The 24,668-nt window shown below is 44.2% G+C and overlaps 1 long non-coding RNA gene across 1 annotated transcript in view; it reads left to right on the top strand.

Annotated features, from left to right (window-relative positions):
- The window catches only part of LOC126175946 (uncharacterized), a 645,439-nt gene extending 630,843 nt beyond the window's left edge, over positions 1 to 14,596 (top strand). The window contains exon 5 of the long non-coding RNA XR_007535625.1: positions 14,496 to 14,596. This is a non-coding gene — a long non-coding RNA (uncharacterized LOC126175946). The remainder of the gene's footprint in view (positions 1 to 14,495) is intronic.
- The last annotated feature ends 10,072 nt before the right edge of the window (positions 14,597 to 24,668 follow it).

The raw sequence follows: 24,668 nt of genomic DNA, 5'->3' as shown, positions 1-24,668 counted from the left end.
CCATATTGAGAAGACGTACGGTCGATTCATGTTGTCTTACGTGACCTACCAAACCGCTGCTCCGTTTTTGACAGACTCGTCGCTGGTATAACGTTAAAGTCCAAAAAGAACAGAATTTAAACAGTAAAATGAAAGAGACTGCCAAGATTCCTGTCAGAGTGTCCGTCAGGAATACGGAACCGAGTGGCAAATAAACCAAGTGCGAAAGCTACAAACCGTGAAGAAAAGTATTCGCGGCGCGTCGTTATCCGGTTTCTTAGAAGAAGCACAGGCGCCCGACGCCTCGTGAGTATTCATAAAACGCGCTAACGAGATGTGAAGGGTCGCGACTGGCGGGAGGCGTCGTAACCGCGGCGCGGGATTGGCCATCCGCCGGCGCGGGCCGTGCCGCGCTCTACTTGTCGCCTGCGGCCGTATTGTTCCGCTTTATGGCCGCCTCCGCCCGCACCCTGTCTTCGCAGGCGCTGTCCTCGTCGCTCTGGGTAAACCCCGATCCCCACATTCTTCATAAGCGAAAAAGCTTAATTTCTGCAACTCTCTGTTTGCTAGGTATACTGAAAAGTGCCTAGCGAAATTACTGCAGTTCAACTTCTCCCAAAGATAAGCGAAGGTCATGTAATTGAATACACTACTGGCCATTAAAATTGCTGCACCACGATGAAATGCAGATGATAAACGGGTATTCATTGGACAAATATATTATACTAGAACTGACATGTGATTACATTTTCACGCAATTTGGGTGCATAGATCCTGAGAAATTAGTACCCAGAACAACCACCTCTGGCCGTAATAACGACCTTGATACGCCTGGGCATTGAGTCAAACAGAGCTTGGATGGCGTGTACAGGTACGGCTGCCCATGCAGCTTCAACACGATGCCACAGTTCATCAAGAGTAGTGACTGGCGTATTGTGACGAGCCAGTTGCTCTGCCACCATTGACCAGACGTTTTCAATTGGTGAGAGATCTGGAGAATGTGCTGGTCAGGGCAGCAGTCAAACATTTTCTGTATCCAGAAAGGCCCGTACAGAACCTGCAACATGCGGTCGTGCATTATACTGCTGAAATGTAGGGTTTCCAAGGAATGGAATGAAGGGTACAGCCACGGGTCTCAACACATCAGAGATGTAACGTCCACTGTTCAAAGTGACGTGTAACCAATGGCACCCTATACCATCACGCCTAGTGATACACCAGTATGGCGATGACGAATACACGCTTCCAATGTGCGTTCACCGCGATATCGCCAAACAGGATGCGACCATCATGATGCTGTAAACAGAACCTGGATTCGTCCGAAAAAATGACGATTTGCCATTCGTGCTCCCAGGTTCGTCGCTGAGTACACCATCGAAGGCGCTCCTGTCTATGATGCAGCGTCAAGGGTAACCGAAGCCATGGTCTCCGAGCTGATAGTCCATGCTGCTGCAAACGTCGTCGAACTGTTCGTGCAGATGGTTGTTGTCTTGCAATCGTCCCCATCTGCTGACTCAAGGATCGAGACGTGGCTGCACGATCCGTTACAGCCATGCGGATAAGATGCTTGTCATCTCGAGTGCTAGTGTTACGAGGCCGTTGGGATCCAGCACGGCGTTCCGTATTACCCTCCTGAACCCACCGATTCCATATTCTGCTAACAGTCATTGGATCTCGACCAACGTGAGCAGCAATGTCGCGATACGATAAACCGCAATCGCGATGGGCTACATTCCGACCTTTATCAAAGTCGGAAACGTGATGGTACACATTTCTCCTTCTTACACGAGGCATCACAACAACGTTTCACCAGGCAACGCCGGTCAACTGCTGTTTGTATATGAGAAATCGGTTGGAAACTTTCCTCATGTCAGCACGTTGTAGGTGTCGCCACCGGTGCCAGCCTTGTGTGATTGCTGCGAAAAGCTAATCATTTGCATATCACAGAATCTTCTTCTTGTCGGTTAAATTTCGAGTCTGTAACACGTCATCTTCGTGGTGTAGCAATTTTAATGGCTAGTAGTGTATATCTCCGCTTTCCTCTACACCAGGACCTGCCACGGAGTGCCAAACTTCACGCGTGCAAGGTGTGCGGGCCGCGGCTCGGTCTCTGTCGGGCTAGCTCGGTCGTTCTCAGAGGTACCCGGAACAAAACGACATTTCGTTGAGTATTGCGGTGTGGCATTCTTTGGTGCGCACAACTCTCTTGAGTTCGGCAGGATCGTGGTGTCAGCGCTGTTTAACCTTCGCAATTTGTTCGTGGCGTAAAGGAAATTCTCAGGTCCAGTGGCTGTTTGCACAAAAAGAAGTAGTCTAAGTATCTACTGTCACAAGGCTGTAGAAGTGAGTGGGAAAGACGGAAGAGAGGGATGGGAATTCTCAGTACATTGTACAGTCGACTAAGCGACGGGTACTGCAAGTTCGCTAAGAAACTATATTAAAATACCGTGCAGAAAGAATTTAAAGACGATGACAGAACAAAAAATTACAATATAGTGAAAAAGGATTCACTGTTCTCCACATCAAGAAGTGCTAAATCTGCAGCGTTGCAGCACGTGTGAATAAATTGATGGTATACGAAAAGTAAAATTGTTGAAGTCGCACACATTATTCCACTGTCAGTTGGAACAGTTTTTGGTGTAACTGAAGGAAGAGTATCGAGATTCCAATGTTACTGCAAAGAACTTTGGTTAAGGCAAGGGGCATGCCTGGAACGATTTTTCGATTCAAAACTCGCTGTTGTTGACTTTATGAAGAGAAAGGAGTACAGGGACGCAAAATAGAACATCCTGAATGGATTGCAGACATTGCATTTTAAGTGGACTTGACTGCAAACTGCCCCCAGTAAGATATTTGCTATGTGCAAAACATATTATTTCTGATTTTATGGGGTAAAATTGCCTTGTAGAAGAAAAACACACTGACAAAACAGTCGAGTTCCATAAGCTCACTGGTGTTTAAGAATACGTGAGGTTTGAAGAATTCGTTGTGACTTTGGAAGAATTGCAGGGATAGTTTCCTACACGTTTTTGGGGACACTGCCAATGTTACAGGGTGACATCTATTGCACTATATGAAATAAAATTGTTTTAACTTCTGAACAGATTGCGTTCGGATGTTCAAACTGCACGGTTCGCCGCGGGCATGTCGGGAATTGGTTTGGTTTAGCGACGAAGCCCACTTTCATTTGGATGTGTTCGTCAATAAGTGAAATTGATGCATTTTGGGGACTGAGACTCCGCATTTCGCGATCGAGAAGTGTCTTCACCCTCAACGTGTAACTTTAGAGTGTGCAATGTCGAGTTAAGCAATAATCGGTGCGACATTCCTTGACGCTACGGTGACAACCGAACGGTACGTGAAGGTATTGGAAGATGATTCAATCCCCATTATCCAAAGTGACTCTGATTTCTACGAGACGTGGTTCATGCAAGATGGGGCTCGACCCCGTCGAAGCAGGAGAGTGTTTGATGTCCTGGAGAAGCACTTTGGGGACTGCATTCTGGCTCTGAGGTACCCAGAGGCCACTGACATGGGCCTCGATTGGCCGTCATATTCTCCGGGTCTGGACACATGCGACGCCTTTTTGTGGGGCTATATAAAAGACAAGGTGTACAGCAATGACGGCCAAACCATTGCTGAAGTGAAAACAGTCATTCAGGAGGTCATCGACAGCATCGGTATTCCGACACCTCAGCGGGTCTTGCAGGATTTCGCTATTCGTCTGCGCCAGATCATCGCCAATGACGGCAGGTATATCGAACATGTCATAACCTAAATTTGAATATCTGCAATGACGCTTACGTGTTGAATAAAGAATGTGCACGCCGTAGTTTGTAACTGATTTACGTCTTTTTTCATATGCTCAATAATTGTCGCACTGTACATCTGTTTTCGAGACCGTTTGCCGTTTCGGATGAAAGCGCCACTGAGCATGTGCAGCCGTAATTGATTGATCTGCAAAGTAATTCTCGGTTTAAAGACATATTCCTTTTATTTTACAATTGTTGGTTTCCTCAGGTAGAGTTTCCGTCTCAATAAAATGGTTGCAAAGTGCTACTGTATTTCTATCAACATATTTGTGTGAATGACCATTTTTCGATTTTGAAACGAAATAAATTACGATGACGTGGAAACCTCACAGCGAAAATCTGTGAAATTCAGTATGCCTGCAGTTTGTACCGGATAAACGTAGAATTTTGTCTTCGGCGTGCCAAAAATACTGAAAATTAGTTTTATTTTGATCTACGATGTGATAAATGTGAAATATAAAACCAAGTCGTATACAGTGCGATTGCACTGCCATTTAAATGTGGCGCGTTCGCAGCTTCCCCTTCTTCCGCTTCTCGTGGTCAGACAGCTTGGCGTAGTGGTGGGGGAAAGATGAAATTTTCACTCTGCTACGAAACTTCCTTGCGGATTAAAACCGTGTGCCGGACCGAGACTCGAAGTCGGGACTTTCTCGTTTCGCAGGCAAGTGCTGTACCATGTCAGCTACCCAAGCACGATTCACGACTCGTCCTCGCAGCTTTACTTGCCCCAGTACTTTGGAAGGTAGGACACATGTCATGTTTTGCAAACAAAGATGGCGCCTGGAAACTATTAGGTGCAAGGAGGATGCTAAGTTCACCCAACCTGGATATGATGTGACGTCATTATGACGTATATACGCTTGAGTCGATTAACACACTTATCGACTTTTACGAACGTTCGAGATTCTGTCGTCAGCTAGTGGTTTGTTTTGACACGTGCGATTCTGATAACAGCTCAGTGTGGCAGCGTATATGTATTTCGCCAAAATAAAAGTAAGAGAGCTGGATATTAATAGAAATATTCCTGACCGTGGCCTTGAAAACACCACGGACAACACGTTTCGTAAAAAAGTGAAGTCTTCTTATGTCCCGACCAGATTAGATTGTGTGATTGTTGTATTGAACGCTTACGCCGAATATAATATTTATTTATTATCAATATTTTAGTATGGTTTCATACAATTGGTCTTGTCAGTACATATTAGATTGTAGCAGTATACTCTTGCTGACTTTTTTTTTCTTAATTTATATAGCTGAAAGAGAACTCGTGCAAGTTTGTTAGCTAAGTAATTTATATGTCCATCCCAAGATAGTCTTTTATCAACCACAATTCCAAGTAATTTTGCACTCGGACCGCAGAGACAGGTACCTTAGTGTCCAGTAATGACTGGTGTGTAGAATGATTGAATTTCGAACTTAAAAAGAAAAATATGAGGCTTTGTTGAAGAAAAATCGTCGACCGGAGATCAAATACGAGGGGAATTGGATTTCTCAATGTAATCTTAACCAAAGGTTAGTGTCTTGACGCATCTAAAGATTTTGGCAGCTGAGTGCTTCTTCTCACCGAGTACGAGTAACCGACGCACTTCAGCTGGGTCAGAAGTACATCAATTTCTGCTTGAGATTCACAATAATCACGCAATTGCCCGTCGTCATCGATGCTGAACTCTTTCAGCTTTTCTCTTATTAGTCTCTCGAATGCTGAACACATAATTAGAAACGAGCAAACGAAAAACAACGCACAGGACACAAACACAGTACAATACACGATTTAAACGCAAGGAACGCAAAACACATTTAAACGAATGGCGCAGAGCACAGCGCTACCCTGTCACAACCTCTCGAAAGTTCACAAAAGTCGAATAGTCGATATACGGTTTCTATCGTTTTCGATGTAGCGTGTTACGTCATAATGACGTCACATCGTATCCAAGACCGGTGAACTTAGCATCCTCCAGGAGCATAAAGCAAAAGAGAAACATTATCACAAAGTAAAAAGAATATACATCATAACAATATTATTACGGAATGAGTCTTAAAGGATTTTGGAGATCTTTGTTTTGTGGTGTCGAATACATGCGTTGGAATAAATATTTCAGGTGGTACATAAATCCGATTCTGTCAGGTTTATATAGCTTAAATTTCGTACTCGTTTGTATAATGACGTGGCATGTTGCAAGCTGTAAGTGCAAGAATTATGTTGGCTACAGTGGTAAAATTAAAATTAAAATAATTTATTAATATGAAGATGGCAACAGAAATCATACTAATTCATTTACAACATTTTAACGCAAATAATTAAAATCAGCCCGCATCTCGTGGTCGTGCGGTAGCGTTCTCGCTTCCCACGCTCGGGTTCCCGGGTTCGATTCCCGGCGGGGTCAGGGATTTTCTCTGCCTCGTGATGGCTGGGTGTTGTGTGCTGTCCTTAGGTTAGTTAGGTTTAAGTAGTTCTAAGTTCTAGGGGACTTATGACCACAGCAGTTGAGTCCCATAGTGCTCAGAGCCATTTGAACCGTTTGAACTAAAATCAGCGCGTACGGAAATACTATAAGAAATAGTCGTTAGCAGGTGAGTAGCTCTGTTTAATCTTTTCCACATTTTTGTTGGCGAGTGTTGCATCTCAGTCAGCGTGCAAGTGCTCCGCAGGGCGTTTGACTGCTCGTATTAAAGTTTTCCATCGGTTGTAGAGGGGACTTAGTAGATACAATTTTGATAAGGGTCGCATGTCCAGAAATGAACCGTGTAGATGTAAAACAAACTTGAATACCGGAGATTCAACAGAAGCCGATAAATTACGTTTGTTTCCGTGGTAAGTTTGGCGTTTTGTGTGATTCCCCCCCGCCCCTCTTGTTGACGTTGAACAGTGTTCTTGTTTTGTTGTTGTGGAGATTACCTGTGGAAGATTAAGGGACAACGTCGGAGGCCGTGTTTTGAACTGTTAGCGGTGAAATTTTCCGGTCCAGTGAACGGATCTCGGCATCTTTCTGAATGTGGTTAGGTCACTGCGAGCTTTCAGTCACTGACTTTGGAGTGTTGGGAAGTATAACTCCATCTCGCGGACCAAATCGAAGCTCGCGACATTTACCTAGACTAATTTTACTTCTGTAGGAGTACAGATAATAGCAGTGGAAGCTACGAGGCATGGAGCGTTTCAGTATCTTCGTCAGACATTTTTATTCAACAGTTCAAAAGTGTTGAAAGCATAGTCTTTGCTGATGAGCAGACTATTATCGCCGCGCCTCGCAAGGTCACTTACAGAAAACAGTCTACCTGTCGCGTAACGTAGTCTAGACGTAACACCGTCAAGTCTCAAAAACTAAAACCAAAATGGTGTCCTCTAAAGGAAAAGAAATTATAAGCTCGAAAATATGTTTAGCTGGTACGTGTCTCGTCGTAACTACCTAGGGTACAATATCACGCATGAATGGACAGATATGCAAAGGCACAGAGGAGCGATACGATCACGAAAACTCTGTCACAAAATCTACTGCCTAGAGACTCAAAACAATTTCTACAAGGCAATGTCAGCCCCAACTCATTTTTGCGTCAGCGAAACAAGGATCCTGTAAACCAATAGCGGAAACCCAAGTCTATATGATGTTTTTCAGGTGACTCAGAGGTTTAACCAGACTGCATCGCATCCTCAAGGGAAACGTCAGACGTGAATTGAAGATCCTCTCAATACTAAAATAAAATCTGAGTGCAGGCAAAAATGACACAACCATGTCCTTCGAAAGGGCTGTGAAGTACTACCCAAACAACCTTCTGAATGCCGATGGATGGACAAAATATGTTTGGGTAGAGCAAGGATGATGTGGACTATGGACCGGAACATAGCAATAGACCTAACTCGTGAAGTACTACGTGACAAAATGAAGTTACTATGTAATAAAGAAACGTTATGCCTCCCCACACCGTAACTCCTGGATCACCAAAAGAATCATGTTCGAAAATGCTGGACGTACACTCATATGGTGAGAGGTACATCCAGGACCCTTCTCGAAGTTCAGATCCTAGAAGTGGAAGAAATATTCATCACTTACATTTGGTCGGCAAGAAGAAGAAACCGAAGGCGTTGGCGTACATTTCGTATCATCAAGGTGTTTGCCAGCGTCCTGAGCCGGCCAGTGTGGCCGAGCGGTTCTAGGCTCTTCAGTCTGGAACCGCGCGACCGTACGGTCTCAGGTTCGAATCCTGCCTCAGACATGGATGTGTGTGATAGGTTAGTTAGGTTTACGTAGTTCTAAGTCTGGGGGACTGATGACCTCAGATGTTAAGAGCCATTTTGAACCAGTGTCGTGGATTAAATTCCACTCCGCTCTGCACATGTCATAGAGTGCAGGAAATTAGCAAATCGTCGATCGGCGGCTTTAAGCTGGAGAGACCTTTTGGTGCTATTTGGGACAAGTAGACTACGACCAGATACCTGTTTTTCCTCTAATCATCAGCAACACAAAAACGAAGATGAATGTGAATAGTAATGTTCTCCATATACATGGAGACGATTATCAGGTAACCTCAGTAGCCCTCGCGGATGGCTCGATTTAGATGCTGCTGTCAAGAGGAAAGTATCATCGTTGATTACTAAGGAACTGCAGAATGACGTAGGCAGTGTTGCTACTTGGTGCAGGGAATTGTGACACTCTTTAATGCAGTGACATGTCCAAAAAGAAGGAAAATATCCGGAAGATATCTGATCACAGTATGGCGGTTAAACATTAAGAGCTTTTCACGTCCTGTGCATACATGAGAATAATATTGCGAAGTGATTTTAGATAGGATTATCACGTGAAATTGGTACTGAGTAAGGCGGTGGAACACTTGGATTTGCTGGAACAGTTCTAGGAAAGTGCTAAAGAGATCATATTCAACATCATAGTGCGAACAGCCAGTAGTATGGCCCCCGTATCTGACGAGATAACAGTACACGTACGACAAAACCATTAATAAATTTAGAGAGGATCATGACAGGTTAGTGTAACTCATACGATAAACTAACACAAAGGCTCAAGCGATTTAAACGATTATTGTGGCAAGAAAGGCGACGTTGGTCTACGAATCTCAGTAGGGCAAATTTCTAGAATCATTGTCCGAGGTACAGTGTCAAACAATTTAGATGCCTACATCAAGTGCCCGCCGGTATGGACGAGCGGTTCTAGGCGTTTCAGTCCGCAACCGCGCTGCTGCTACGGTCGCAGGTTCGAATTTTCGCCTCGGGCACGGATGTGTATGATGTCCTTAGGTTATTTAGGTTTAAGTAGTTCTAAGTTTTGGGGACTGATGACCTCAGATGTTAAGTCCAATAGTGATTAGAGCCACTTGAACCTACATCAAGTACATCGCTTAAGAATTTCTGTAGCTATATGTCTCAGGAGACTAAAAGGAGGCCGCAGTAGAGAGAAAGGAGCGAGACAGGGATGTAGCTAATACCTCATATTACTCATTCTCTAAACAGAACAAGCAGTAAAGGAAATAGGGAGAAATTAAAAAAAATAGATTAAAGTTCTTGGGGAAGTAATAAAACTTCAATGTTCGCCGAAGACATTGTAATTCTTTCCGAGACGGCAAAAAACATGAAAGATAAGGTGAACAAAATAAACTATGTCCTGAAAGGAAGTTCTACGCTGAATATCAGTAAAAGTAAATCAAGAGTAATGACTGTATTTGAATTAAGTCAGATGACGCTGAAAGAATAAATTTAGGAAAGAATGTAATAGATGGTTTTGCTATTTGGGCAGCAAAATAACTAACGACGTCAGAAGTTAAGAGGATATAAAAGACTGGCTGGCAGTAGCAAGACAACTTTCCTGGAAAATAAAACTACTTTAATGTCATGAGGATGTATCAGGAGCGTACCGCTAGTACAAGTAAAAGCTGGAGAATAGGCGGTACAGACAAGAACAGAATAGAAACTTCTGAGATATGGCGCTGCAGAAGAAGGAATGGGTACATCGGTTGACAGATGTAGAGGTACTGAAACGGATTGGAGATAAGAGAGCTTTATACTATAACTTAGGAAGAGGGTACTCCCGGGACATCAAGCAACAGTTAATTTGCTAGCGAACGGAAGAATGAAGGGTTAAATTATTAGACCATGACAAAGGCTTTACTATAGCGAACATGCTGAAGTAGTTAAGCAGAGATAATGAAGCTTGCAGAGGACAGAGTAGCATGGAGAGCTGCATGAAACCGATTTTCGGCGTGAAGATTCCAACAAAACATGGGAACATGCGGAAGACAGATTTTTCCTCATTTCATACAGGAATGGAATAGAGACAAATACCATCTCGTAGGCACTGTGCAGTGGCTCAGGGAATATACGATCATCTAGACACTCGCTGTCATCACAGGCACCAGGGCCAAAAGCTCTAATTCGGATGCCTGACATCCATCATGAGGAAGTAACACCGTCCAGGGACCGGGTATGACTCACATGAAATAATTATATGAAGTACAGCAAGCTTCCGATTATTTGATCTGCAGATTACTCGTGCATAGGTCGGCGATTTGGGAAAAAAAGGAAGAACCCAAACGTGAAATTTTGCGTTAAAATTCGAATGAATATTTTAGTTTAGATTGTATCCCTATGTACGTGAATGCTCTTTTATCGGGCACACATAGTAAAATGTATGCAGAACAAAATTCCTTTGAATATAACGAATGCTCTCCAGAGAATGAGGAACGTCTTCAGGAAATAAGTGTTTGAAAAACAGGACCTGGTAAGAAAGTGAACTGTTGTTTCCCAAAAGTGAACTAGCAGCAAGCGGTACGAAGTACTTGAAGTGTAATTTCGTAAATACTCGTGTAAGTTGTCCGCTTCCGGCGATTAACGTGTAAGTAAAGCAGTGGGCTTTCAAAAGTGATATGTACCGTGCTCTGTATATAAGGTGAATTGCAGTTTCCTGAAAAAATATAATTTTGGGTCATTGTTGTTTCTCGGTTCTCGGTGTAGTCTCTGCCATACATTAACCTGGGAGTTTGCTATAATACTTGCTAAAGCCAAGACTGCGTACATATTTTATTTACAAACTACGTATTTCGACAGACTTTGCTGCCGTCTTCAGATCTTGAAAATTTTATGGTAGAAAATGTGTTCCTTTTGAGCTGGACTTCACGCCAAGTTGTCATGTAGATAAAATGTATCACATAAAATGAAGGTTTGTCGTAAATAAAACGTTTAAACCCAAGAAGCACCTTGCGCACATGGCCATGTCCGTATACGTAGCACTCACAGATGATTGTTACGTCATAAAAACACATTATACAATAAAGGCCACAGTAGGACATCTGTTAACGTTGGGTGCACATCTTCTAATCATTGAAGATCCACCTTAGACGGCCCATAAGGAAGTAACAATTATCTGTGACCGCTACGTATACGGACATGGCCATGTTGACAAGGTGCTTCTTGAGGTTAAATGTTTTGTTTATAGCATACCTTTATGTTAGGTGCTACATTTTATCTACATTACAACTTGGGGTTAGATTCAACACAGAGTAAATACATTTTATAACATAAATTTTTTAAGACCTGACAATGACAGCGAAGTCCAAACCGGTTGTTTGTAACTAAAGAAATATTACAATGAAATGAACACTCTTTAACTGCTTACAGGCGTTGACATACGTCAACGGGGACAGATGAAAATGTGTGCCCCGACCGGGACTCGAACCCGTGATCTGCTTACATGGCAGACGCTCTATCCATCTGAGCCACCGAGGACACAGAGGATAGCGCGACTGCAGGGATTTCTCTCTGGCACGCTTCCCGCGAAACCCACATTCTCAACGTATTGTCCCGCACTACATTCGTAGTGTCCCCGCCCATTATACTCATTACTCGCGGCGCGTTGCCGATTCCCGTAAGAGTTCGGGCACTGTTTGTGCATTCGCACAGAAGAAGAAGGAGATGGTCAAGTGGCCGGCGAGCCTTAACTATATACAGAGTGTTACAAAAAGGTACGGCCAAACTTTCAGGAAACATTCCTCATACACAAAGAAAGAAAATATGTTATGTGGACATGTGTACGGAAACGCTTACTTTCCATGTTAGAGCTCATTTTATTACTTTTCTTCAAATCACATTAATTATGGAATGGAAACACACAGCAACAGAACGTACCAGCGTGACTTCGAACACTTTGTTACAGGAAATGTTCAAAATGTGCTCCGTTAGCGAGGATACATGCATCCACCCTCCGTCGCATGGAATCCCTGATGCGCTGATGCAGCCCTGGAGAATGGCGTATTGTATTACAGCCGTACACAATACGAGCACGAGGAGTCTCTACATTTGGTACCGGGGTTGCGTAGACAAGAGCTTTCAAATGCCCCCATAAATGGAAGTCAAGAGGGTTGAGGTCAGGAGAGCGTGGAGGCCGTGGAATTGGACCGCCTCTACCAATCCATCGGTCACCGAAACTGTTGTTGAGAAGCGTACGAACACTTCGACTGAAATGTGCAGGAGCTCCATCGTGCATGAACCACATGTTGTGTCGTACTTGTAAAGGCACATGTTCTAGCAGCACAGGTAGAGTATCCCGTATGAAATCGTGATAACGTGCTCCATTGAGCGTAGGTGGACGACGAAACTAAAATGAGCTCTAACATGGAAAGTAAGCGTTTCCGGACACATGTCCAAATAACATCGTTTCTTTATTTGTGTGTGAGGAATGTTTCCTGAAAGTTTGGCCGTATCTTTTTGTAACAGCCTGTATATACTAAGATGGTATCTGTTCTTTCGGACATGTCCGAAAGAACAGATACCATCGGTGACCATGCAGCTGGTTAGAATGAAATTACACTGAAATGAACAACCTTCATCTGCTTACAGGCGTTGACATACGTCGACGGGGACAGATGAAAATCTTAGTGTATATATAAAGAAATATTGATGCGATCTTGGCTTTAGAATGTTTTTACCAAGGAGAAGAGATCGCTCCTTTAAATTCCTCATCATGAGAAAATTCAAGCAAATTGATACGTGAATTATCGAAAGCGTGTACGTATGAGCAATGATTACTTACAGTGCGTTTCGATGAGATGAGAAGTTCTGCACAGTTCCCGCGCACTTCATCTGCGTGAGGAGCAAAACGCATCACAGATAGGAGGGTCAACTTGTTGTTTGAAGATCGATGACACGGTGGCGGGAAGCTCGCGTCGCAAGTGGACGGCCGAAGTCGGCGGCGGCGGTGGCGGCGGCAGGGTCGTCCCCTCGGTAGCTAGTGGTCTCCGCAGGCGGAAGCAGCGGGCGAAGAGTGCACACCCGGTGTCGGGGCCTGTGAATTACTGATGCGCGTAGTACGGTATGGCGGGCGCCGCAGTGAACGCGTCCGGGCCGCGGCGGTGCGACCACCTGTGCGCGCAGCTTGCGCCGGCGCCCGCCAGAGGCCTCAGGTGTCGGCGTCGCGGCGCGGCGTCGGCGGCGCCGGCCGAGGCCGGCGGCAGTCAGTCCGCGACGCGACCCTCCACGGCCCGGGAGCCCCGCGCTGCGTGCGTGCCCCCCTGCGTCACCGCGCCGTCCGCCGTGCGTGAGTGCGTGCGCGTGAGCGCGAGCCCGCGCCGCGAGCGAGCCCGTGGCGGCGGCGCCGGCGGGCCCCGAGCCGCCCTCGCCCACCTCTGCCGCCGCCCCCGCCTCTGCGAGCGCCCGTGGCGCCAGCGGCCGCCGACCGGAGGCGCAGCATGCCCGCCCCCGCCGCCTGCGTCCGACTCCGCCGCCGCCGCCGCCACGCCGTCCTCTGGGCGCAGCTCGCCGCCGCGTGTTAATGCCGCCCCCGCCGCCGCCGACGACTTCGACGCCGTCGCCTCAGCCAGTAGGAGCGACGCACCCGCACTCGCCGCTGCCTCCCGCGCTGACTTCTCCGACGATGGATTGCCGGCTACGCCGCGGCTGTGCCTCCAGCGCTCTCCCACCGATCTGTACGATCCGGGCAGTTCCTCGCCACCGCGTATGTCGGAAAGCTCTGGACCGCAGTAGCCGCGCGGTCGCTCCGTTTTAACAAGCGGGCCACACTAGGCCACCTGAACACGTGCTGCACTTCCCCGACCCACGTAGACGTTTGTATCTCCCGTCTAGTCCCACTACAGTTCTAGAGGGGGGACACGAGTCTGGTTTTCGGGGGCTCTTCAAAATTCTTACTGTTCCGAGAGAACTGGCAAGGTGTCTGGAATGTTGCCTTGGGACTACCAACACCGTAGTAATTATTGTTGGAATCATAGGAAGAAATCGTCCCTCTCAGATAGTATAGATCGAGATACCGAGCCGTTCCACTTCGCGTGTTGACGAGTGTTAGGCGTAGGTAGAATAACTTCTGCATAGTTCCGATACCGCGAAACTGAGGTCTCGTCTACCCTTTTTCTCGAGGGCATTAGTAATGTTTAGCTCTTAGCAGTATCGCCTGCCGTCTAACGTCGGTCCTTTACTAGGGCCATCCGTTTCAGATTCTGTGCATTTTGCGGTTAAATTCGAGTGCTTCGCGTGTGAATCCGACGACAGTAGCTGTAGCGCAGCGTACGGACGCGACCTGCCGCCGCACCTGGAGATGGTCCCCGCTGCAGTCGCCGCCACGTGAAGCCGTCGCCTCGCCTCGCAGTCTCCAGGGCCCGCCAGCGGCGCGGAAGCAGCGCAGGGGAGATGTCTCCCCATTAAACCTTTTCAATGCTTTTCTCCTATTTTTTTCTCTTTCCTTGTCCCGGATACAGGTGGAGCTGGGCCGGCGCTCGCCTCACCATGCCACGTTGCCAGATCCGCTGCGTCACTGCCTTGCTACTCGTGTTTGCCTTTTCTCGGGTCGCCGCCGAGGGTAAGTGTCGCCGCCAGCGCCTTTCTTCCCTAGCTGCTAAGGCCGCCGCAGTTTCTGCTCGCCAGACATTGCTTGCGGAACAGTGTCTGGTCCAGCCTTGGTAGTGCTCGACTCACGATTCTGAAGAACACCCTAATCTCATACTAGTTCCAGCATAAACGACAGCTATTACTAAATGATGCGGAAGTATCTAATCGTTCGTTGAAACGTACCTACATAGGAAATTGTGTAGTAGCTTTCTTCACGAGCTTCGACGAAACGAACAAACTTCCTAGGGGGATTAGTTTCTCATTTTTTCGAATTATTCCGTCCGTAAAATTGAAAATATAGTTTAAAAGTGGGTTAAACACAAACTTTCTGGATTCCCTACAAAATTAAGTGTTTCTGAAATGGTTTCAACCCTCTTCATTCGATGATCAGACAACATCTGATAATGAATGTAAAAGAATAGTCGAAAAATGTTCAGTTTAACACTGAACTGTTGCGGACGCTAACAGACAGCATTATTACTGGAACGAGATGATGAACGGTAATCTGGAATGACTTCGCCTTTTTTTTTTCTTAACCTGCTACTACCCCTCCAAGAAGGTACCAGAACTATCGCTAGTGAATCTAGACAGGAATTATCCACATGACAGAAAAATATTGTTAATTAGCTTAGATGCTCGTGAACAAGTTAAGAGTACTGCCAGAGGGCGACGTAGGTGAAACTGATAGAAACGCGGCGTCGAGACGAAACTTTTACTCGTCTAACGATACTTCAAGAGATGGTCGTGCTTGAACAGTTTAGCGTACCACACGAGAACGGGAAAGTCAACAAATAAAGTAAATGAAAATGTCGGCGCTTGACACTTGGAAGCAAATTCAACTTAAAATATACCATTAGCCAGACATGTGACTTACTTCATGGAGTGTGATAAGCTGAACATTATTTTGTCATTTTGTAAGAAACCTAGGCCTGGAAAACACGCAGGTAGTTTTCCATCTCCTTCTTTAACATACCTGTGTGTCTGGTTTGAAATGGAGGATCCCCATCGTGTCCTTTTCTGAGCATCTTCCTTCATCTCATTGTATGTTCTTCCTCTTCTAATGTCACCTATCAGTGCAATTCTCTTCCTCCGTCTTCACTCACTCCTTCCACTTTTCCCCCCTATAATTCTTTATGGCAGACAATTTCTGCGGAGTATATGTCCCAGCCAAGAATTTCTCCTGATCGCTTACAATAATCTTCTTCCTCACATTTTTCATTACTACTTCATTGTTAAGTTGGTCAGTGCACTTCACCGTAAGCATTGTCCTCCGTAGCTATATTTTAAAACGTTCTAAATACCTTTCTTCTTTCGTTTTAACTGGCCGTGATTCAATGCTGTGTAACATCACACTCCGGACCTAGCAAATCTTTTTCTCATCTCCGAATTCTTCCAGATGCTAGTTACTACTTCACCTTTTCAAATGCTCTCTATCCCATAGATCTCCTCCGCGTTATTTCTTTTTTACTGTGTACACGATGTAGCGCATCCAGAAAGTTTGTGTGCGAGTCGATCGAGAATGGCATACGCGCGGCACGGTTTTACGCACGCGGGCGACCGCATTCCAGCAGATGCTCTGTGCGCGTGTGGGGCCTCCTGTCCAGAACCACTCCTCTTTCACTGGACGACTTGTTTTTCCAGCCGGCCGGCGCACGACGAGGCGATAACGGACCCGCAGCGCGCTCGTTAACGGTCTATTACAACTCCTTTCCTCCATAGCGCCTTACGTTTACGGCATTCTCATAAGAGAAATTAAAAAGGGTGTTGTTACTGTTACTTTAGCACGACGCGTGGAAATAAGCCCCGAGTACGTGCTCGGCCGTAAGGGAGCGGGCGTGAAACGATGCCGCCTGTGCTGTTCTCGAGACCGATTGTGCTGGGTGGTCAGCGCCCACGGCGACGAGGCCACGCCTTTCGCGGAACGCCACTTTTCGAATGGGTGCCATATTGTAACGATACTCTTATCTCACAAGCAGACGGCACGACCGTGGGGTCCGGGATTTGTCCGAAATTTTGTGTGGTGAAAGAGGACCCCTAACACTTCATGTGGTTAAAATGTTAGGACGCACTACTCGGAAAATCCCGAGAAAAATCGATCCAAAGTTTCTTAGGTGCCTTATGAGTATAGAATGTTAGTCCGCTGCCGAGCCGCCGTCTGGCCTAGATGGTTAGCGGTCGGACCCTTACGCCAGAGGTCTCGGGTTCGATTCCCCCTCCGGCACTTTTTTTTCTTCTGTTGCTTGCAACATTGCAGCGCATTGTTACAGGAGAATCGTGAAATTAATGCCCGGGAAGACTGTATAAAAATTCAGTCTATAATTCACCATCAGTTATCGTCACCAATATTCCGAGACATGATTCAATATGCCTGGTTTGCCTCAAAATTCTCAGAAACTCAAAACATTTTCGTAAATGTTATGGGGCATATTTTTGTACAGATTTATTGCAAACGCCCTGTGATTGTAAAAAATCCGCTTTTATATGTTGCGCAAGATGTCGCAAAAATTATTGCTTTGTTTGTTTTTACGATAATTACCACTACGGTTCTTGTTTATAATTATTATATGTATAAAAAATTGAATGTTTCCCAATCGAATTTGTTATTCTGATTAAAAACCCGATGATTCTCCTTATATACTTTACAATGAAAAATGGAAAACCCACCGCCATGAATTGTGTTGTTGGACAAAAAGAAAATAATTTTTATTCTTTAATGTAACTAATTTGATAAAGATAATGTAGGTCTGGCAAACTTTCTGAATAATTGGTGGAATAACAGAAGAAAATGAAACAGAAGAAAAAAAGTGCCAGAGGAGGAATAGAACCCGAGACCTCTGGCGTAAGAGTCCGAGCCCTAACCATCTAGGCCAGACGGCAGCTCGGCAATGGATTAACATTCTATACTCATAAGGCACCTAAGAAACTTTGGATCGATTTTTCCCGGGATTTTCCGGGTAGTGCGTCCTAATATTTTAACCACATGAGGTATTTAGGGGTCCTCTTTCACCACACAAAATTTCGGACAAATCCCCGACCCCACGCTCGTGCCGTCTCCTTGTCAGATAATCTATATGCTGTGTCTTAGATTATGAGTACACTTTGACCCTATTTTCGATCGATGTTTTCTTGTTTCTGTTGTTCTGTCGTTGCCGCATCAGATTATCATTATTGCTCTCAACATTATCTGTAGATGCTTATGATAGCGCATGCTGTTATCAGCTTGCACTCGATACTTAAGATGCGTTTCTCGACGGATTTGTTGTATTACGTGGTACAAGTTCATTGGTCACGTCAAATTCGTATAAAAATTAGGGCCTTAGACAATATGTATCATTGTCTTCGCCAAGCGACTGACTGTCGAGAAGTAACGGAGTCAGTCAGATCTAACTAACGTAGTAATGCTAACTGCAACACGGGAGCACATTTGCGCCAACGATGAAACGTCATCCGCCCCGTCGGTGTCAGCGTAATAATACGGAGCATGGCCCTCCTATTGATATGATGTGTCGGGTTGCACTCGGGCGCTTTATATCTGTGTGATACCAAGCCTTCGCCAGACACTTGCTTTGCTCACGAAGACAATGATACATATTGTCGAAATCTCGAATTTTATAATGAATTACCACAACTACTGTACCGAGAACATTTAGAACTCAAAAAGTCGTTTAGAAAATGAAGTGAGTTGGAGCATTCGTCCTGAAAACGTTCGTTAGTAAATAGGATTGTATTACACAATTGTAACGCTCTGTACTACTTTGTCAGTGACCTTCTTTGTTTGGTAGTCGGGATTTTAAAATGGGCATGTAGATTCTCGCTCGTGTAAACCAGTTTGGGAAAAAAAAGATATTTTGTGGCTCGTAATGTGGCGTGGCGTTTTTCGTTGCGACGGGGTCTTTTCATGAAATTTCAATCAGCAGTTTTCTCCTCCGAATGCGAAAACGTTCTGTTGGCACTCACCTACATTGTGAGAAATGATCATCACAATAAAATAAGGGAAATCAGGACTCGGACAGAATAATTTAAATGCTCGTTTTTCCCGCGGGCCGCTCGAGAGTGGAATGGTAGAGAGATAGCTTGAAGGTGGTTCATTGAACCCTCTGCCAGGCACTTAATTGTGAATAGCAGAGTAATCACATAGGTGTAGATGAAAAAAAATTCCACTGGGCATGAAGTAGATATTGTGAGCGCAGTGAGAGATCCAAATTTATATAGTTAGTGTTGTTTCTTAGTGCTTGTATAGAAGCGATATAAATTCAAGAATACTTTTTCGATAAATGCGAACTGAAAGAAATACATTATCCATAGGCATCTGAAGCAGCTTAGTCACTGGCCAACGATGATCTGTCGAGAAGAATATTTTTTTGTGTCGGAGTTGATTTTCGCTCCGTAGCGATTGGTGGTAATATAGAACATGAACTTCATACAACTAAAAGCATTGGCATAAATACCACCTAAGATACAGAGCGAGTGCTAGTTCTGCTTCATTATGGCATACGTATTGCTTCCGCATTAATTACAGGGTACTGCGGCGTATCAGATGTAATGCTATCGCACAGCCCATAATGCTCTTTTCATGATTCGTGGAAACATTTTTTAATGCTGGCCCCGTTTTTTGGGCTTGTGGCGGTTTTCAATCTTGATTTTAATATAATAATAATAATAAATTGGGCATTCGCGATTGCGCCATAGAAAATATTTGACTATTTTGTACAGAGCACAATGTTTTCATTCTACGACTTTTTGGGACGTTTGCTGGAGCTCACTTCATGTCTTTGTAAAATAGACGTGCGGACAGTCTTTGGCGTCTAGTTTAGTCTGCACCTCGTTGCTGGTTGTTTCGCAGATTGCACGTAAAAAAATGCAGCGCCTGAATTGTGTTGCGATGGATTGTTGAGAAATTTAAGTGACTAGAATTTTGAGCGCGTCTCTAAAGAAGAGTCATTAAATTCATTTGCAGAGAGAACCGCGGGGGAAATGACGCGAAACAACCAGTTACGAGGAGCTTGTAGGCAGCATCTAGTAGTTTTACTTGTGTACGATTTAAGATCTAGAACGCAGTATTGATACGCCCGCCAAAGCGGCGTAAGCTGATGTTTTTCGACCAACGAACAGTTGATAGCTTTAGTGTTTGACAGCCTTCTGTGTATGAAAATTTGTGTTTGTGGCTCAAATGAAATCAGGAAAAACTGTCAGCTTGAACACGAAGTTCGCTTCATTGCTGTAAAAGCAAGAATGATAAATTTGACGGAAATGAAACAAATCGGCTGTTCGTCGGTCTAAACTATTTTCAATTTTAATGTGTTACCGACGTCTGCAGTTGTATCCCACGAGTTCCTAAATGGATGCACGTCGCATATTCTCGCCATTTGTCGTGTACGTTTCACTTGTCTTGTAATGACACCGCACCCAGTTGCATCCGTCTCGGATGATGTACGGCTACGTTACTCCGTTAGTGTCGCGATGGTCAAGTACTGCCTTAAAAATAGCGCTGAAACATTGCTACTGACCAGCGACCTAGTGGGAACTTGGTTATATTACTTCTGGGTGACGGTGTTCCGAAGCTCCGCTGCTATGCGCATTAATGTGTGTGAAATATAAAGCGAGAATGAAAGAGTGAAATCTGAAATGTTGACCAACATTTAACGTCAAACGTGACAAAAAAATACTTTTTGCTTCAGCCATTTTAGTAATATGAAGCATATCAAAAATAACACGTCATAAATGAGAATAACTTTTCCGAAACCAGTTTGCCAAAAGTGGAACATCGATAACACACAGTTCCATCTATATCTTTACTTTCAGGATAAATAATTTTCATCTTGTTGTATGTATGGTATTACGCATCGTTTTCAACTGTATTCGATACATATAATGATGTCGCGTTAATAAGCGAAACAGTTATTTGCATTGGAGAGGAAGCTACGCTTTGTGTTGGGAAGGAAATTGTAATTTGTGAAGCAAAAGAATACAAACAGATGTTCATTTATCAAATGTAATTCAGAAGATAGAAAGCCTTGCCTATAACTCAGATAACCTCTTGCACCGCAGTTGCCTACAGTAGCAAAATGAAAGACTAGGGACAGAGTTTTTAATTTTAAAAACTATTACGACTGTAGGCCTATCAATGTTTGGTGAACGTTCTCTGCCATCTCCTGTGGTATTTTCTTGTTGGTGTACCGGCAGCTTTTTGCGGCGCTCCAGCACGGAGTATTATATGACAGTGAAATTAATTAATCCATCATGTTTTGTTCTAAGTAAATAAGTCTCTAAATTGAAACCTACTGTAGGCGTAATTCGTTTACTGTTGGAAAAAGAAATGTAACTCACCTGTGGTTGGAAGTTGTCAGCGAATGGATCAGAAAACAGTACCTTCAGTTTCTAAAGTATATCATGTCATGAGCCGGGTATGCGTTACGTATTTCACTTAGTTTGTTATCGGTAGCTTATTTAATTTAAAACCCACAGAGTTTTAATTAGAGTGGAGTTTTCGGACATCATTTCGACATCCCATACCGGAGACACCCAATCAAGCAGACGCGATAAGTGTTTACACATTTTGTTCACACGTTTGTGCTTTCTTCTCATGTTGATTGGTTTCAATCCCGGCGCATTTTTTCGTGGCATAGATGAAACGAGTTGTCATACATACTAGTACGTTAGGGAACAGCTTCGGTGAGCCGATGTAGTGTGTAAAACAGGTAAATTCTAAAACTAAAGTTACTAAAACCTATTGAACATTAATTCCAGTACCCTTTAATACACAATAGTTCATGTAATATACATAATTAAAAAGGTATTAACTTTACACTAATCTGAATGGCAGTGAGTTGTAATTTCAAATGTAGCAGCAAAATTCCCCACAACGATAGCAGTGCTTTTATGATACATGACCATATCATAAAGACACTCAAGGGATATATAAAACTTAGTTTCAACCTGTATTTTATGTATTAATTCGTAACTGATCCATGATCGTACCGTGACTGTCTTGCGCGCGGTTTACCGATCAATAATGTGTTTTTTCTGCGCGGAATATCTTGCTGGATTTGATATTTTGGTTCATCGCTATAGCGATGAACCAAAATTTCGAAAATTAACATATTTCTGTCTTCAATAAGAATTTTATAATGATATTTTTTTAAATTATTTTGGATTGTCGATAAATAAAATGACTTTTAAATTAAAAACACTGCGTTTGATTCAGCGATGCTATTTTTGATACTAGCATTTCCCATTCTGTTTGCTGCCCGAACACAAGCTGATCTGTAACAACTGACATTTGTGGGTGAAGAGATGAAATTATACAATTCTGTCGACGGTGTAAATGAAATGTAATATTTGGGAAAAGCAACATTTATGCACGTACACAACTGACGTATGGAGTCGTGGAATTTTTCTTTTAATTGCATTAGTTGCAAGTTGACTGTAACTACATTCACTCATTATCGCTGTAGAGGGCGTGGAATACTGTTGATGTGTAGCATGAAGCATGTCTTCCAGCTCCTACCAAATTGTGCTGCCTCTTCTATTTCTTGCTTTTCTATTATCACGGCGTTTCTCATTCTTTTTAGAATTTTTGCAAAAATATTTATATTGATGGTTCTATTAAATGAACCTTCCGACCTTGGATCCAATCACGTTTCCTCCCTTCGTAGTTCTGTGTTTCCATCGGGTTTATCGATTTTTCGCTTATCTTATGTATCGTGTTTGGTTACCACTTTGGCTTCTTTATTCTATGCTTGCAACTACATTCATTACCCGCGTGCATTTATGGTACATATAGGAAGATAATCGGCCAGTTTTCGGCAGATTTGGTGGCTTTGCCAGCACGTGCGTGTATGGGTCAGAGCTGTAAAACTGGAGTCATCAAGTATTGTTTTTGCGTGTAGATGCCAGCGTCTCTGTTTGCGACGGTGAACATACATACTCAACAGTATATGATGGCCATTTTTGGTGCACAATTTTCGTATATTTGTCCAGTGAATAAAGTGTGATCAACACACTTCAATCATCGTAGTGACAAGGGTTAATACTATCACAGCCATTGGCATAAATTTGTTCCACTTCAAAACATGTACACAGCTACGCCTATGTCATAACTGATAATTAAAGTGGTAACGCTGTGCAACTTGGGTAACGCTACCTTTGTTTCAGGAGGCATAATAATAGAAGCAAAGTGCGGCTTGTTTGGATAGACAACGAAATCAAGTGAATTTGTTTACTTTCAAAACCAGGCAAATGTTTTAGTGCAAATGATTATTTCTTGCTTTTTCTTTTTTTTCGGTCCTGCTTGATTTTTGTGTATACCCATGTGCGTTAGGTCCATACTTGCCAATTTTTTAAAACCTGTTATATACTTTGCTGTAAGCGCTTGTGGAGTTAAGCTTTAAAAAATAAGTCAGTGCAGTAAAAAGACTAGGTTTTCCCGTCATTTGAAACTACAAATTTCACTTAACTATGCTGCCTAGCCGGCCGCGGTGGCCGTGCGGTTCTGGCGCTGCAGTCCGGAACCGCGGGACTGCTACGGTCGCAGGTTCGAATCCTGCCTCGGGCATGGGTGTGTGTGATGTCCTTAGGTTAGTTAGGTTTAAGTAGTTCTAAGTTCTAGGGGACTTATGACCTAAGATGTTGAGTCCCATAGTGCTCAGAGCCATTTGAACCATTTTTTTTATGCTGCCTAATTATATGTAATTAAAACGTATTTTATGCAGTCGTTCAAGTTTTTAAATAGCGCACAGATTATTGTTTGACAGGAAATTCACCAAAAAATGCACAAGTATGTTCTAAAATGACCCTTATTGTGTCAGCGGGTCTGCATCATCAGTGTTGATGAGGTTGAGAGAACCTTGAGCGGTCGCCGGAAGCAAACTTTGGGTTAAAAATTGGTAAAAGCCATGTCGTCGTAAAGATCACTACTCTGGCCGCAAAAGATAATGAGATCCGTTCTGCCATTGATTTTCCTTCAATTTAGGATGATGGGAAAGAGTCACGCAGTCAGACCCCTGGTCACAAACAAGAAATAAAAGTCTGTTGCTGCAAGTAATTGTCTTTTTGTTAGAAGCGAGAATATGGCCCTGTGAAATTGAGTAGTCTGTGTGGACGATTTTGAGCGCCACGCTCGGTATTTTGCAGGAACGCGCTTTCCGGGACATTTCCGAAACGGCCGCCGAGGCTCATTTGAATTCTGCGAGCACATTTGCAGTTTCGCGGTTTCGCTGTATTTGCGGACGGAGCGCGCGTTGCGTTTTGCGCCGCGCACCCGCCGCGGCGTGGCCTCCGCTTTCTCTATCGGCTGCGAGACGGTTATGCGGCAACGAGTTTGCCGCTAGACGTAACCCTTCACCTCTGACGAACATGGTAGCGGTCGCCACGCCGTAATGTGTTGCGTACACGGATCACTGAAGATGGAGCAAAGTACTACGAGGTGCATTCAAGTTCTAAGGCCTCCGATTTTTTTTCTAATTAATTACTCACCCGAAATCGATGAAACTGGCGTTACTTCTCGACGTAATAGCCCTGCAGACGTACACATTTTTCACAACGCTGACGCCATGATTCCATGGCATCGGCGAAGGCTTCTTTAGGAGTCTGTTTTGACCACTGGAAAATCGCTGAGGCAATAGCAGCACGGCTGGTGAATGTGCGGCCACGGAGAGTGTCTTTCATTGTTGGAAAAAGGCAAAAGTCACTAGGAGCTAGGTCAGGTGAGTAGGGAGCATGAGGAATCACTTCAAAGTTGTTATCACGAAGAAACTGTTGCGTAACGTTAGCTCGATGTGCGGGTGCGTTGTTTTGGTGAAACAGCACACGCGCAGCCCTTCCCGGACGTTTTTGTTGCAGTGCAGGAAGGAATTTGTTCTTCAAAACATTTTCGTAGGATGCACCTGTTACCGTAGTGCCCTTTGGAACGCAATGGGTAAGGATTACACCCTCGCTGTCCCAGAACATGGACACCATCATTTTTCAGCACTGGCGGTTACCCGAAATTTTTTTGGTGGCGGTGAATCTGTGTGCTTCCATTGAGCTGACTGGCGCTTTGTTTC

The sequence above is a fragment of the Schistocerca cancellata genome, chromosome 3 (assembly GCF_023864275.1).
Source record: "Schistocerca cancellata isolate TAMUIC-IGC-003103 chromosome 3, iqSchCanc2.1, whole genome shotgun sequence".
NCBI lineage: Eukaryota > Metazoa > Arthropoda > Insecta > Orthoptera > Acrididae > Schistocerca > Schistocerca cancellata.
This window is presented reverse-complemented; position numbering and strand designations above follow the sequence as displayed.